At 38.2% G+C, this 14,562-nt stretch overlaps 1 non-coding gene across 1 annotated transcript; it reads right to left on the minus strand.

Moving 5' to 3' along the window:
- Positions 1-1,288: 1,288 nt before the first annotated feature.
- LOC118758913 (U4 spliceosomal RNA) lies at positions 1,289-1,430 on the minus strand. Its single transcript, XR_004995868.2, has one exon. It is a non-coding gene; the product is annotated as a U4 spliceosomal RNA (small nuclear RNA).
- Positions 1,431-14,562: the final 13,132 nt, after the last annotated feature.

Genomic DNA, 14,562 nt, shown 5'->3' on the forward strand with positions numbered 1-14,562 from the left:
CCACTATGAGTGTTTTTGTACATATTTTGTATTTAAACTATACATACAGATACTCATATATATATTCATACACATTTGTTCTTGATGCAAACATTTCATTGTAGAACTGCTGATCATAGGATGTGAGTACATTAAATATAGGAGATGCTGCAAAATGGGTTTTCAAAATTTACACTCCTATTAACACAGTGTGGCTTCTATTTCTCCATATCTCACCAAAATTTTCTATGTCTTTTTCACTTTACTCTTTTTTTGTGAGTAAACTTTCATCAAACATAAATACTTTTTTTTATCAGCTATCTTAATTTATATTTTTTCCAATGAATAATAAAGTTCAGCCCCTGTCATTGACATTTTGATGTATTTCCAAGTCATTTTCTACATGTTTGTGTATAGGGCACACACATTTATATTGTATTCATAGCTTTCCATGTACCTAAAACTACAAAGGTAATTTTTCATATTTCTAAGCATTCTGCAGGAATATGAAGTTAGGATATAATTCTGATCTAACTTATCAAAGGATGATTAAGTGATACTTCACACATGTTCTGTTATTACCTTCTGTGACCCTCATCAGACACCATGCCAATGCATTTTCCAGGTCTTAAACTTACCCCTAAAAGACTACAAATAAAACTCTTTTTTTTCACAATGTAGCAGGTCTGAGAGATTCCGTTACATTAATGAATACTTAACTAATACACACAACTCTTGTAAATAAAAGAGACTCAATAAATATTTCTCAAAGTCAAACATACAATAAGTATTCCACAAATAAAGGCTGCTCTGAAATGTTCTCCAGTTACAATATTGACTCTGTAATATTCAAGACTATACAGATGCTGTAAGCACTACTTTCATGTCTAGTCATTCCAAAAACAATTGAATAATGAATATAAACTTACTCCATGAGAATATTCATAAAATGTTATAAAACTGATTTAAATAAGAATGCTAAGTTTAATCAAAATTTAGGCCTAAACTGTAGATAGTACCAAACAAAATAGTCTGTTACTGACATACTCACCCCTATAGAATTTAATTAGTAAGTTGGGAGGCCAGAAGCATCTTATAGGTTTCCAACATGGATGCAGAATCCATAGGAACTGGGCCATCCTCTGTTGCCTTCCCAGGTCATTCGAAGAGAGCTGGATCAGAAGTGGAGCAGCTAAGGCATGACCAGTGCTCACTTGGCATACCCGTGCCACAGGCAGATCAGGCTGCTATGCCACAATGCCAGGCCCAAGTATGTGTTTTAAGTCACTTATCATAGCCGCAGCTAGTTCAGTAACAACTTATTGAAACCATTTATGTTCTTTCATGTCAGAATAAGAGAAAAAAATCTTTTTCTGGGAAAAGTTTTCAATTAGCAATAATTTTGCCTCGGATAAACCTCATTGGTTGCAATACTGCCACTGCACAAAGCTTAAAGAGCTTTTTCTGGTTTAAAAAAAAAAATGGAAAAGGGTTCAACCTGATGGCTCAGTGGGCTTAGTCCTCACCTTACATGTGCTGGGATCCCAAATGTGCACCAGTTCATATTCCAGCTGCTCCATGTCCTTTCCAGCTTCCTGCTGATGGCCTGGGAAAGCAGTCGAGGATGCTCCAAAGCCCTGGGCTCCAAAACTAGCATGGGAGACACATAAGAAACTCCTGCCTCCTGGCTTCAGATCAACTCGTCTTCAGCCATTGCAGCCACTTGAGGAGTGAACAAGTAGATGAAAGATCTTTCTCTCTGTCTCTCCTTCTCTCTGTAAATCTGACTTTCCAATAAAATAAATCTTTTTTTAAAAGCATGTAAATAGTTTCATTTCTTTCCATGTATAATACAACTTAGGCTTAAAACTATGAGCATTCAAGAAACTAAGATGATCTATTTCAAGACGTTAGCTTAATCAGAACAAATTTGAATTCAGCACATATTTCAAAATCTCAGTGGATTGATTTTATGGTTCACAACTTTATACCTGTGCCTAAGCCCATTCACAAACAACCCACATTTCCCAGATAGTGATTATGTCTGCCTTTCCCTTTCTCTTTTTTACATGTAGATTTTTATGTAGTTCTGACATTCGTATCACCTACATATCCCATACATACAACTAATCCACTTGGTTGTGACATACTGGAACTGCTTAGGTTCACACAGTGGCAATTCCAGAACTATTGATGTAAGCTATATATCACAATTCACCAAGAAGTCACTAGAAAAAAATGAGACCCCGAAATAAAATCCAAATGCAAGCATTTCTTCATCTGTAGTGGGGATCACGTGTGCTGTCTTCCTTATTCCAACCCTCCAAAAACCGTCTAATATAATTAATTGTGAATTATTATGATGACAGAGGACAGAAAAGGATATAGTCAGCTTTTCTGAAAATATGATTCATAAATTCCTTCATCAGAGCACTTGCCCCCAAAGTGAAAATCCCTGCAGACTAAGCCAGAAAGTCTAGATTTCTGCCAATTTCTCTGTGATTTTTAAGCCTGGTAAGTTGGAACATCTTTGCTATAACATATAACACTGATCAGAATTCACTCCATGAAGCTGGGTGTCAGACAGCACTTGATGTGTTACTGTAATAGCAGGGAGCATTATGAACACAGGTCAGGAAAATTTCTGAGCGTTCTTTAAAGTCTACCTCTTCTCTGCCATCATTGTTTGCTCAGATGCTCCCAAGAGTGCTTCTATTAACTGTTAACATCCTGATCATAGTAGCAATGACTTTCGGTAACAAATCACAGAGTTTCCAGTGAAAATAATACCAAATAAACAAGGTTCCAATCAACATCTGACTTTAAATCCTAGACGGAGCACTTAATGTTCTGTTCGATAATTTCTGTCTCAAGTCCTAAGTCTTTTTTATGTGATTGCTTAAACATATGAACCTTATTTTCCACACCAGAAATGAAAGTATTCCATAGCAATTCCTTTGCAAATGGGAGAACTCAATGAGCATCAAACTTAATTCCCAAACTGTAATAAGGACTTGACAAGTCTTACTCAATGAATTTTCACAGAAATAAATGTGAGGTGTAGGATATATAGTCAGAATGATCATGAATACATAGGAAAACCACAAGTTCCAGCATTATGAAACTGTAGTGCTCTCATCTACAGAGTATCCTAAAAGCAACTGCCTCAGAAGATAGCCATGAACTTCAAATAAGATAGTCTATGTAAATTCCCTTGTACAGAGCAGTCCATACAGCAGAAGCAGTCAACAGATGCTGGCTCTGCTTATGTTCATCGAGTAAACCATTCTGTGATGATTGCATGATATCATCATTGTCTCAACAGACTTTCGTGATAATTCTATCAAACCAATCAGTGGAATTGTCCATCAGCACACAACTAATCAATGACAGTCAAGAGAAGAACCTAAACCTTCCGATTTTGTAGTGTTTGTACCTGCTTCCCTGCTCCTTTGTTTTCTATAGCAGAAAGTTTGCTCAAATTATGTAGACACTTTTTTACAGTACCTCCATTTTACCTTGGCTAAACCTAGTTTGGAATTAGTTTTTTTTTTTTTAAAAATGTTTAAAAATATTTTGACAGAGCATCTTTCATTAGGAGTGGTGGGAAAATCCTGTATACTAAGGAAGGGAAATTAAATCTCAATTCATTTGAGACATTGAATTGGTGTTTGCATTGTCATAGAGCCCCAAAGAGCTTGAAGGCTTCTTATTCATCAAAAGCCATCAATGAAACTGCATTAATCGTACTCATCAGTTCCAATGTGCCTGGTCTGACTGAGTAACTCATTGTAACTCTCCAGCACTCTGTTCAGTCTTTCTAACCCTGTTACTCTTCCTATCTCAGTCAAATCCACACTCTGCTTCAACAAGTATTCTAAGAATTTTATATTGTAACTTTTGATTTAAAAATATTCAGCACTTACAGTGTCTACTTTTGAAAAAATTACTCTAGCCATCCTTTAAGACCCACACAACCCATTTGTTCTCTGCCCACCATCGCAGCCACACTGAAAATACCAGAATTTTAACTTGCTGTTAGATGACTGAAATGTCCTTCCCCACAACACCCATTCAAGTGGAAACTCCTACTTATCTGTAAACTGTCAGTTTAAATTGAATCATCTTTACAAGACATTCATTCTAGACTACTACACAAGGTTCAGGGTATCATGTAGCTTCATTGTATGAGGAAAGTCTTTCATTTACTGCTCTATGATCTTTCGTCACTTGATCCAATTCCCAGCTCTGACTACCATGTTTGATACATGGTAGAGGCTCAATATATATTTAATGCACAAATGACTAGACACTCAGAGCAAGTTTGAGCAAGGCTTTATGGGAGTAGATCTCAAGGTTGGGGAAAGGTGCCAAAAAGAAGCTAAAAGAACGAAACAAGAAATAAGTAGTTTTTGCTTTGTGATTATTTGTGTGCTTGTTTTTGCTGGAGTTCAGATCAGAGCTTACATTTGCTGAGGGCACTCCCCCAGCGCTTACATAAGATATTTGGAATTCCAGTTCACGTCCTCTTTGCTATCTCACTATGGATATAAACATATTCATGTTATAAATATTTGTTGAAACTCCCTAAACAAGGTAAGTTCCAAAGATAATAGTTGGGAAGCAAGGTGAAAATGTTGACATACAGAGTAAAGTCATAAGATTTAGCAAACAAATACACAGAATGCCTGATTGATTTGAATTTCAGATAAACAGTGAATAAATTTTAGTGGCCCATACTTACACTTTATAATTTATCCAGCAACTTTAATCCAAAGTTATAAATTTAACTTAGCAATGAAATACATTTTCATGAGTTTATTAATGTCCCACTTTCTTTCATAAAAGATTTATACTAACTTACCCTGAAATGCTTAAAATAGAAATTCAGAGTAAATTAGAAATAGAAAATCATGAACAAATAAAGTCCATGATTAATATAGCTGAGCATTAAATTTTGCCCTAAGGTTTCAGAGACTGTGGCAAATGACAATGAACTACATGAATTGCTGGATTAAAAAGACTGTTCCTTAGAGAGGAAAGATTATTGCTATTACAAAGAAAAATGGTGACATACAGACAATATTTTGGTAAGAAGGTTTGGATCAAGCCACAATATCTCTTAAGCCAAGCCACAATATCTCTTTGACACTCAATGGAAAGTTCATTAGTAAAATAATAGGATTGTTATTCCCTGTTCTTGTTATTTAACTATCCTTGTAGCAATTAGTTTGGAGACAGCTGACCCAGCAATTGCAACAATGTGCATGTAGACAATAAACTGTGTTGGACCCTGTATTGGCATGCACACACAAAACCAGGCCTGGGATCACCTCAGATGAAGTTTCTTTGGGAATCCTCCCGACTGAACCGCTAGACTCAAAACTCCAACCATGGAGGAAATTGCATGTTCCACTGACTCACCATGAAATGCACATGTCAGAGCTCAATCTTCTCAGTGGCTCTGACAGAGCAATGGACAGCATATCCAAATGGACATGGAGAACTGGGCAGTACACTGAAGCCTGCCGAGTTCACCTGGTACTATGACAGAGGACAGAGGACAGAATAAATTGATCAACTATACCAGCCAAGAGTTGGCAGTGAATAGCTGGGCAAATGGAGACTCTAAGGTAGACTATGTCAGTCAGTGGAGTCTGGATGAATTCATCAAGATTGGAGTGGTGAGTTCGCAGCAATATGGAACTGTTGAATTATCAAAACCACTTGAGCAGGACCCTTGGAGCATGCCCCACATCTGGGACCCTGGGATATTTGGGAAGCTATGTGTGGCTTTTTCCCTTATCTCTCCCCTCTCCCCAGAAACTGGAAAGAAAAAAGAGAATGTCAAAACAATGGTCTCACCCACTTTCCTCTAGCCCTTGACTCTTCACACCCCAATCAAATATGTAAAAACTATCAAAAATAAAATTTATACAATTAGAAAAAAGAAATTAGTTGCTTAAATAGCATCCATTTTAGAACTAATGACTCTGCATATCAGGAATATAGGAAGCTGTGAGTACCATGAGGTATTCAAAGAAGTCACACAGTGGTCTTCAGTTTGCCGATGAATTAGACTGAAGAAACAAAGGTGTCGACACTTATGTCTGTCCTTAGCAGGATAGTGTAGGAGACCGGCTCATGTTGTGGTCCAAAGTATTGACGTGGAGTCCCAGAGCAGCTGGATGTCTAACATTGTAATTCAGTACCCTCAGAGAGACTGCTCAAAGAGATAATAAACAAAAAAATGTTCATCTCCTAAGTCCTGGAAACAAAAGTGGATATAATACTATCTCCTACATGTTCTAAAGGTTAAACTGTAACACAGCCAACCCAGACTAAGGGATAATTGTCAGAAATATTGTTACTTCTTAAAGCAAGGACCATTCAAGAAAATTACAGTCATCTGAAAGCTTGTGTCCCAGTAAAGCCCATTTTTGAAACCCAAACCCAAAACTCAGTAGCGTTAGAATGTGAAACTTTTGGGAAGAGAGATTTAGACCTTAAAGGTAAAACCCCTATGAATGACATTAGTGTCGTTAACAAAATGTTCCCAAGGGAGCTTATTTTCCTTGCCAGAGCTTATAAATGACAGAAATATCTGGTATGGAGTCAGGGAAACCCAAGAGCAGGGCACTTGGAGATTTAGTATTTGTTAAGCTACCCAGTTTCTATTTCCTGTAAAAGTTCAAATGCACCAAGATATCATTTCTTTTTTTAAGAGTTATTTATTTATTTTTATATTTTTATTGGAAAGTCATCTGACTTACAGAGAGGGAGACAGAGAGAAAGATCTTCCACCTGCTGATTTACTTCCCAAGTGGCTGCAATGGCCAGAGCCAAGCCAATCTGAAGCCAGAAGTTAGGAGCTTCCTCCAAGTCTCCCATGTAGGTGTAGGGTCCCAAGGCCTTAGACCATCCTCGACTGCTTTCCCAGGCCTTAAACAGGGAGCTGGATGGGAAGTGGTGCTGCCAGCACATGAACCAGCACTTGCAAGGCGAGGACTTTAGCCATTGGGCCACCAAGCTGAGCACAAAATATCATTTCTTAGCCAGCTACTCTGCCTTTACCAGGTTCCTATGGTAATACACACAAAAACACAGACATATAAATGGCCCATTAGATTCTAGGGTATCAGTCCAGTCATTTTCTCTTAACTGTGGACTCTGGTTAGTCCTTTCAGCCAAGGGTAACCAAGAGCCATTTGTACATTTATGGAAATTGTTCACAGACCATACAAAATTACCAACTTAAAAATGAGAGATTTGTTAAATTTTACTTCCTTCATGGAATTGCCATGATAGGGTCAGTCAAAGTAATTTCCCTGTAGGTAAGATGTTCCCCACGCCTGCAAGTGGAGGAAATGGTATAAACGATCCTGGTAAATCTGATGATTAGGACATTCACAGACACTGCTTGCAAGAATCTGAACCTGCTAAGTTGGAATTGGCAGCTGTTTCTAAGGTGATATGGTTTGGATCGACACACTAGCTCTTCTTACTTGTGCTGTTCATCCACCAGAACAAAAGAATGTCATGTTTGTGAACTTCCAGAACTGTGAACTAAGTATTTCCTTATAAAATTGCCATTCCTTAGGAACTTAATTGCAGGGTTAAAATTTCTAACAACAAGGTATTGATCCAGCAGTACCTTGACCATCAGACCATCAGACCATCAGAACAGAGCAAACACTTTGCTTTACTTAGAAAGTGACCTGCAGGGCCCAGCACAGTGTCTAGTGGCTAAAGTACTTGCCTTGAGCATGCTGGGATCCCATATGGATGCCAGTTCTGATTCTGGCAGCCCCGTTTCCCATCCAGCTCCCTGCTTGTGGCCTGGGAAAGCAGTCGAGGACAGCAAAAAGCCTTGGGACTCTGCACCCGCGTGGGAGACCTGGAGGAAGTTCCTGGCTCCTGCCTTCAGATCCACACAGCACCAGCCGTTGCAGTCACTTGGGGAATGAATCATCTGATGGAAGATCTTCCTCTCTATATCTCCTCCTCTCTATATATCTGACTTTCCAATAAAAATAAATAAATCTTTAAAAAAAAGGTGACCTACAAAGCCAGGAGTATTTATATCAGTGATATTCCAAAGAGTACAAAGACACTCAATATTTTTAGGAGAAAGAATGCCATAACTAATAAAAATAAGCAGAAAATTACATAACTTCTGTTGCTAACATATAACTTCAAAGCAGGAAAGGATTTCAACATTTTTATCCTTGCCAGTAACCAAGACAGGGCCGGGGGAAACCCACATAGATTAAGTTGCCAAATAAGCTAGTAGAACTTTGAATTAATGTGGCAGAATGTGATCCTAATGGCAACTTTACATTTGTATAATATTAAGCAGATTCTAAAGCTTTTCCGCATAGTTTATGCCATTTGATTTTCACATACTCTTAGGCAACTCTAGAAGTCAAACCACTTAACAACTGGCCAAGAGTGCATTTTCTACCACCTGCTTACTTAGCATTTAGGCCCCAAGACAATGTCACGCAGCACAGACAAACCTCACTTTCCAGGACTGCGGAATGAGATGGGGTCTACAACCCAAGCAAGCTTTTCTGTAAAAACTGATGAATGAAGAAACGAAGGGAAGCTGAAATCTGGCCAGGAGCTCCGAGAGAAAAAAAAACTATGTCCTAAATTTCCTTTGGGGTTAAACAAAATCACTTTTTCACTTTCCCTGGGTCTTTGTAAAGGTCTTAAAGAACACATGAGCATTTCTATAGGACTTACTTAATACAGGCTGCTTAACTTTCTCTCCTTCTTAACTGTTTTTGCTAAACTGAGTTTCCAAACATTTGAGCTCAGCAATGATGGGAATTTCTATTTCTGCTTCTCTCAGCATGCAAAAAACAATCTCTTTCCAATTTAAGGAACTTGGTTAGCAAATGTTAACAAAACAGCCACTGATTCCTGTATTTTCTTTTTATTATTAACACACACACAAATACACACACACACACACACACACACACACACACACACACAATATGGTTTTTGGTTGTTTTGCATTAGAAAGGATTTAGCCTTAAAATTCTGAGACAATATTTCCAAGTTTTTTCCTGTCAGTAAGCAATGACTACATCACAGCAATGAGCCAACCTTTGGATACCTGGGGAGGATAGAATAGTACTAAGACTTTGAGGGGGCACTGCTATAACCATGGAGCCTGAGAATATGTCTCATATTCTTAATTACTGTCCAGAGGTCCCAAATGGGAAGGAATGGGTCTTTTATAACAGATCTAGTACTTAAATTTCTATTTAAACAGATAAATAAGATACACTATGGATATAAATAGATCAGATAGATGATAGAAAGATAAAATACATGCAAGTATATAGAAAAATACAACTGCTAAACAACATTAACTGGCTTACTTGAAATCCAATTATAAGAAGACATAGGCAAGGATAAATTATGGTTGCATTGTGTAGAGACAATAAGGCAATAACAGTACCATCTAACCATAATGTCTTACTAGGAGTACAAGATAACATTAATCCAAAGAAATCCTGCTATATCTGAAATTTCAGATTTGCCAGGATGATGTTTTTCAAAGTTCAAATATATATTAAAATGCAAGATATAATTTCAAAAGTTAATAAAGGAAGGTAGGCTGGAAGAGTTCCCCCTATGCTTCAAATATTCTCCCTTACCCGTGAAAGACAGATTTCTTGTAACTCCAATCCCTAGAGGTTTCCACTACCAGCAACTATAATATAGACTTCTCTATTTTTGTTCACAAATATTTTTAGTGATTTCACGCTTTGCATAATTATTAAAATGTGCTCTTGAATCAGTGTTACAGCCATTTGCCTCTTTAATATATATTTAAAAATCATCTCAACTTTTGTAAGCATTATATGTAAATTTATTTCCTCTTTAACATACATTAAAAATCATCGAAATTTCTCTTAGTGTTACATAACCAGGATTTCCTATGCAGTTTAGTTTCCAAAGCTTTTGTGTATTAATGACTGCTTCAACGCACAACCTTGAACCCACATTCTACTATACTTTATGAGTGTATCCTGAAGATAACCTCTTGCAACATAATTTTGACCCAAATATCTGCACATCTTGTAACATAAAATGCTTTAGATGGTTTTCTGTAAGATTGGTACATCTTTCATTTCCTTTAAAAATCTATGAGCCTTCTTGGGAAGCTTTTAATATTTTCAATGGCTATTTTAGAGATAAAAATATTGCCTTTGCCATTCAATGGCTGATAATAATGTGACAATGCCTCCAAAAGTCAAAGCATCAACAGTAAGATACCATTGGACCCAAACATTAGTTCAAAATCTTAATAGTAGGCGAGTCTCTGTTCTCAAGTCTTGTGGTATATATGACATTTGATGGTTTGAAAAATGTATATCCTCATGTATTCATGAAGTCTGCAAGGTCTACTCAGTAGTTGCTCTAGGGTACATTTGGGTTTTTTTTTTCTTTCTTAACCTGTAGAAAGCACTTAGAGCACCATATAATAGGCATGACATATGAAACTCACATCAGATGTGTTACCAAATAGCGTGTAATTATACAAACAGTAAATTGATCTAGTAGGCCAGATATCAGAGATCAGGCATGGACAGAGGCTATATAAACTTAAAGTTAGTGACTGCAGTTACATATGACATGAGAAAGAAATACTCATTTCTATCAGCAGATGTCAAAATAAGTTTGGAAAGTTAGGAAAACACAGTCAAGCAAAGCAGAGCAAGAGATCATGAGAGAAGTCTCTTCACAGAGCACCAAAGGACAACAGTCTAGTCCCTGGGTACTTTCCTAGGAAAAAAACCACTTAGACTTAATTAAGGCACTCTGCATTACGACCTATTCAACAAAGAAATCAATGCATACAAACATGTGTATACATGTGTATGTAATATGTGCAATAATTAAGGACATAATCAGGTAAGGTTTCTCTTTTCATGAAATACATTTCATTACGGTAACACAAAAATAATTAGTGACAACTAATATAAAAAAGCTAAAGCAGGAGAAAAACATAGATAACATGTGGTGTATTATTTAGAAAGAATGATCACTGGAGAGAAGTGTAAAATAAGGGGCTCAATTAGACTTTCTTTCTGTGGTTAGACTTCTTTAGCGTTTTTACTTTTTACTTTTTATTTTTTATTTTTTATTAATTTATTTTATTTTAATTTAAAAGTGAACAAATTTCACATATTTTACACTACAGATTTAGGAGCATAGTAATACATCCTATCCTACCCTTCATGCTCACTTTCCCTGGCCAACTACCTTCCTTCTTTTTTTCTTTCCTTCCTTCCTTCTTCTTCTTTTGTTCTAGTGACATACTTTCCGTTCACTTTGAAAACATGGGCTTAATACTCCATTATGTAAATAATTCAATAAATAGAAAGTGAGAAAAATGACATTCCTGAAGAGTACAAAGATTGTAGACAATAATCAAGTATCACAATCTCAATCCTTTTTTTAAGATTTATTTATTTTTATTGGAAAGTCTGATATACAGAAAAGAGGAGAGAGAGAAGCTCTTCCGTCCAATGATTCACTCCCCAAGTGACTGCAATGGCCGGAACTGAGCTGATCCAAAGCCAGGAGCCAGGAACGTCTTCCAGGTCTCCCTCGTGGGTGCAGGGTCCCAAAGCTTTGGGCTGTCCTCGACTGCTCTCCCAGGCCACAAGCAGGGTGCTAGATGGAAAACAAGGCCACTGGGATTAGAACTGGCGTCCATATGGGATCCCAGCATGCTCAAGGCAAGTACTTTAGCAGCTAGGCTACCGCACCAGCTCCAAAATCTCAATCTTGTACACACAGATTATATTGCCTTGTACTCTGTGTCTTAGTTACCACAGATCAGGGAAAATACAGTATTTGCCTTTTGAAACTGGCTTATGTCACTAAGCATAATGGTTTCCAATTGCATTTCTTTTGTTGCAAAACACAAGATTCTATTCTTTCTTGTGGCTTAGTAGTATTCCATGGTATACACACACACACACATATATACCACACATATATCCATATATAATATATGGATAGTACCATATATTATCCAGTCATCACTTGATGTACATCTGGGTTACTAGATGAAAGCATTGGAAAACTACAAGAAATAAGGATAAGCAAAGATTTCTTGGAAAAGACCCCAGAAGCACAGGCCATTGAAACAAAAAGTAAAGAAATAGGATTACATCTTCCACACTGCAAAGGAAACTGTCAACAAAGTGAAGAGAATGGGATAAAATATTTGCAAATTAGGAACTGATAGAGGATTAGCATCCAGGATCCACAAAGAACTCAAGAAACTCAACAACAACAAAACAAAGAATCAAATTAAGAAATGGGCAAAGGATATGTGCCAGCAATTTTAGAAGGATAGAATAAAAATAGCCAACAGACACATGGGAAAAAATGCTCAGGATATATAACCATCAGTAAAATGCAAATAAAAATAAAAATGAGGAGAATCAAGATGGTGGAATAGGGTAAGGACACGTTTATACAGACGGAAAAACATTCAATCAGGGTGAAGCAGAGAGAACATATTTCAGGTTGTAGGAAAGGACAGAACAATAGCAGAGGGGTACCTGGAGACTGACTGACACAGGAAAGCAGTGGACACAGCGGTGTGGTGTTGCAGAGACTGATACTCCAGCACAGCGATCTGAACTCCACAGCAGCCGAAACTCCACCAGCAACCAGGTGGGAAGGGACTTTCACTGGGAGCTTGGGAGGTGGACCCAGACAAAGAACTGTCCGTTCTGCTGGTCCGTTTGATTTGACCAGGAGCAGAGACAGAGCAGCAGATCTCAGACAGGCAGTACGAGAACAGAGTGGATTTCACAGCCCAGTCAGCCCCCTAGAGCTGAATTGGGCGCCATTTTGCGCAAGGAGGAAAGGGCAAGGGAGAGGACTGAGCATGCACTGAGCAGGGAGTGAGCTCATTTCTGTCTCAGTGAACTGCAACGACGTGGCATTCTACGGGTTCCACCCAGGGCAGGTCTGGGATAGCCCTCGGATCTGACAGCCAGCAAATCAAGAACCTTAGTGGTTGTACATCAGGCGCCATTTTGTACACTGTGGCAATAGCTTTGGGACTCAGGGGACAATAGTGAACTGCGCATGTGCTGACCTCACGAGAACTCACTAAGTTCCGTGAATTGCACTGGTCCCGCAGGAAAATAATACCAGTTGTGGCATCGTACTGGTCAAAATAGGTCCGTGTGGCACCCAGACCTAACGTCCAACGGGTTCCCACAAGATCAGCACCACCAACAACCTAATTATATAGGACACCTGGTGTCTCTCTAATCCTGGGACCTGCTCCAACTGAAAGTGGAAGAAAGGTTGTACAGACAATGGTGAAGCCTCAGCACGGTATCACAGGAGGTGCAGAGTGGTGAGCCAGGAGCTGGGGCTGTGGAGACCACGGTGGAAATCTGACATAAGAATTCGCATTTACTTTTAACATATTGGTTACTCATTACTATGTCAATTAATTCCATAATGATGTAAATTTTTGCTGATGGTATGTTGGAGCTTCCAATTGACTGGGATGATACTCTGCTGGCTCTGTCATCAGACCAGAGAGGGTATACCTAAGAAGACGTTGAACTTGACGGGACAATAAGATGCTGGACTCTATGTTTGGTATACGCTTGCAGTGGGGAAATCTCAACTGAACTTGAGCTGTGGTTATGCAGCAAGGTGGAGGAATCCACCATGGTGGGAGGGTTTGGGGAGGGGTGGGGAGAACCCAAGTATCTATGTAACTGTGTCACATAATACAATGTAATTACTGAAGTTAAATAATAAATAATTAAAAAAAAAAAAAAAAAAAAAAAAGAACCCAGAGCTAGAACTCGCTGGAGGGAGTAGCACAAGTGGCTACAAGCAAAAAGTTGTGTACCAACTGCAATAAGTAAAATCGCATTGTAGACCTGTGGGTGACAAAGCTTAGAAACCTGCCCCAAGGAATTCAAGACTCTGCTAACCAGAAGTACAATGATCAAGAGCAAAAGAAGAGACAAAGGCACAATGAATATTCCCGAAAACTCCCCTGCAAGGAAGCAAAACCCTATGCCAACCTCAGAGTTAACTGAGGAAGACATCGAGAAAATGGGGCACACAGAATCCATAAGACTCATTTTAAAGATTCTGATTAACAATGAGAAGCACATACAAGAATTCAAAGAATTTAAGGAAGCAATGTATCAAATGAGAGCTGATATATCAGAAATTAAGAACGCAGTGGAGCAAATTAAGAGTACAGTGGAGAGTCTTCAAAATAGAATGAAGCAAGCAGAAGAAAGAATCTCAGAATTGGAAGGTATTTCCTGTCATCAAGGGGAAGCAAATAAAAAGCTGGAAGCAGAGCTGGATCAGGCCAAAAAAAGTATTCAAGAATTGAAAGACACTATTAAGAGGCCAAATATAAGAGTTATGGGAGTCCCAGAAGGTGCAGAAAGAGAAGCTGAGTTTGCAAATGTATTTAATGAAATAATAAAGGAAAATTTCCCTAATCTAGAGGAAGAATTGGGAAACAAGATCCAGGAGGGGCACAGAACTCCC

The sequence above is a fragment of the Ochotona princeps genome, chromosome 3, assembly GCF_030435755.1.
Source record: "Ochotona princeps isolate mOchPri1 chromosome 3, mOchPri1.hap1, whole genome shotgun sequence".
In the NCBI taxonomy this organism is placed as follows: domain Eukaryota; kingdom Metazoa; phylum Chordata; class Mammalia; order Lagomorpha; family Ochotonidae; genus Ochotona; species Ochotona princeps.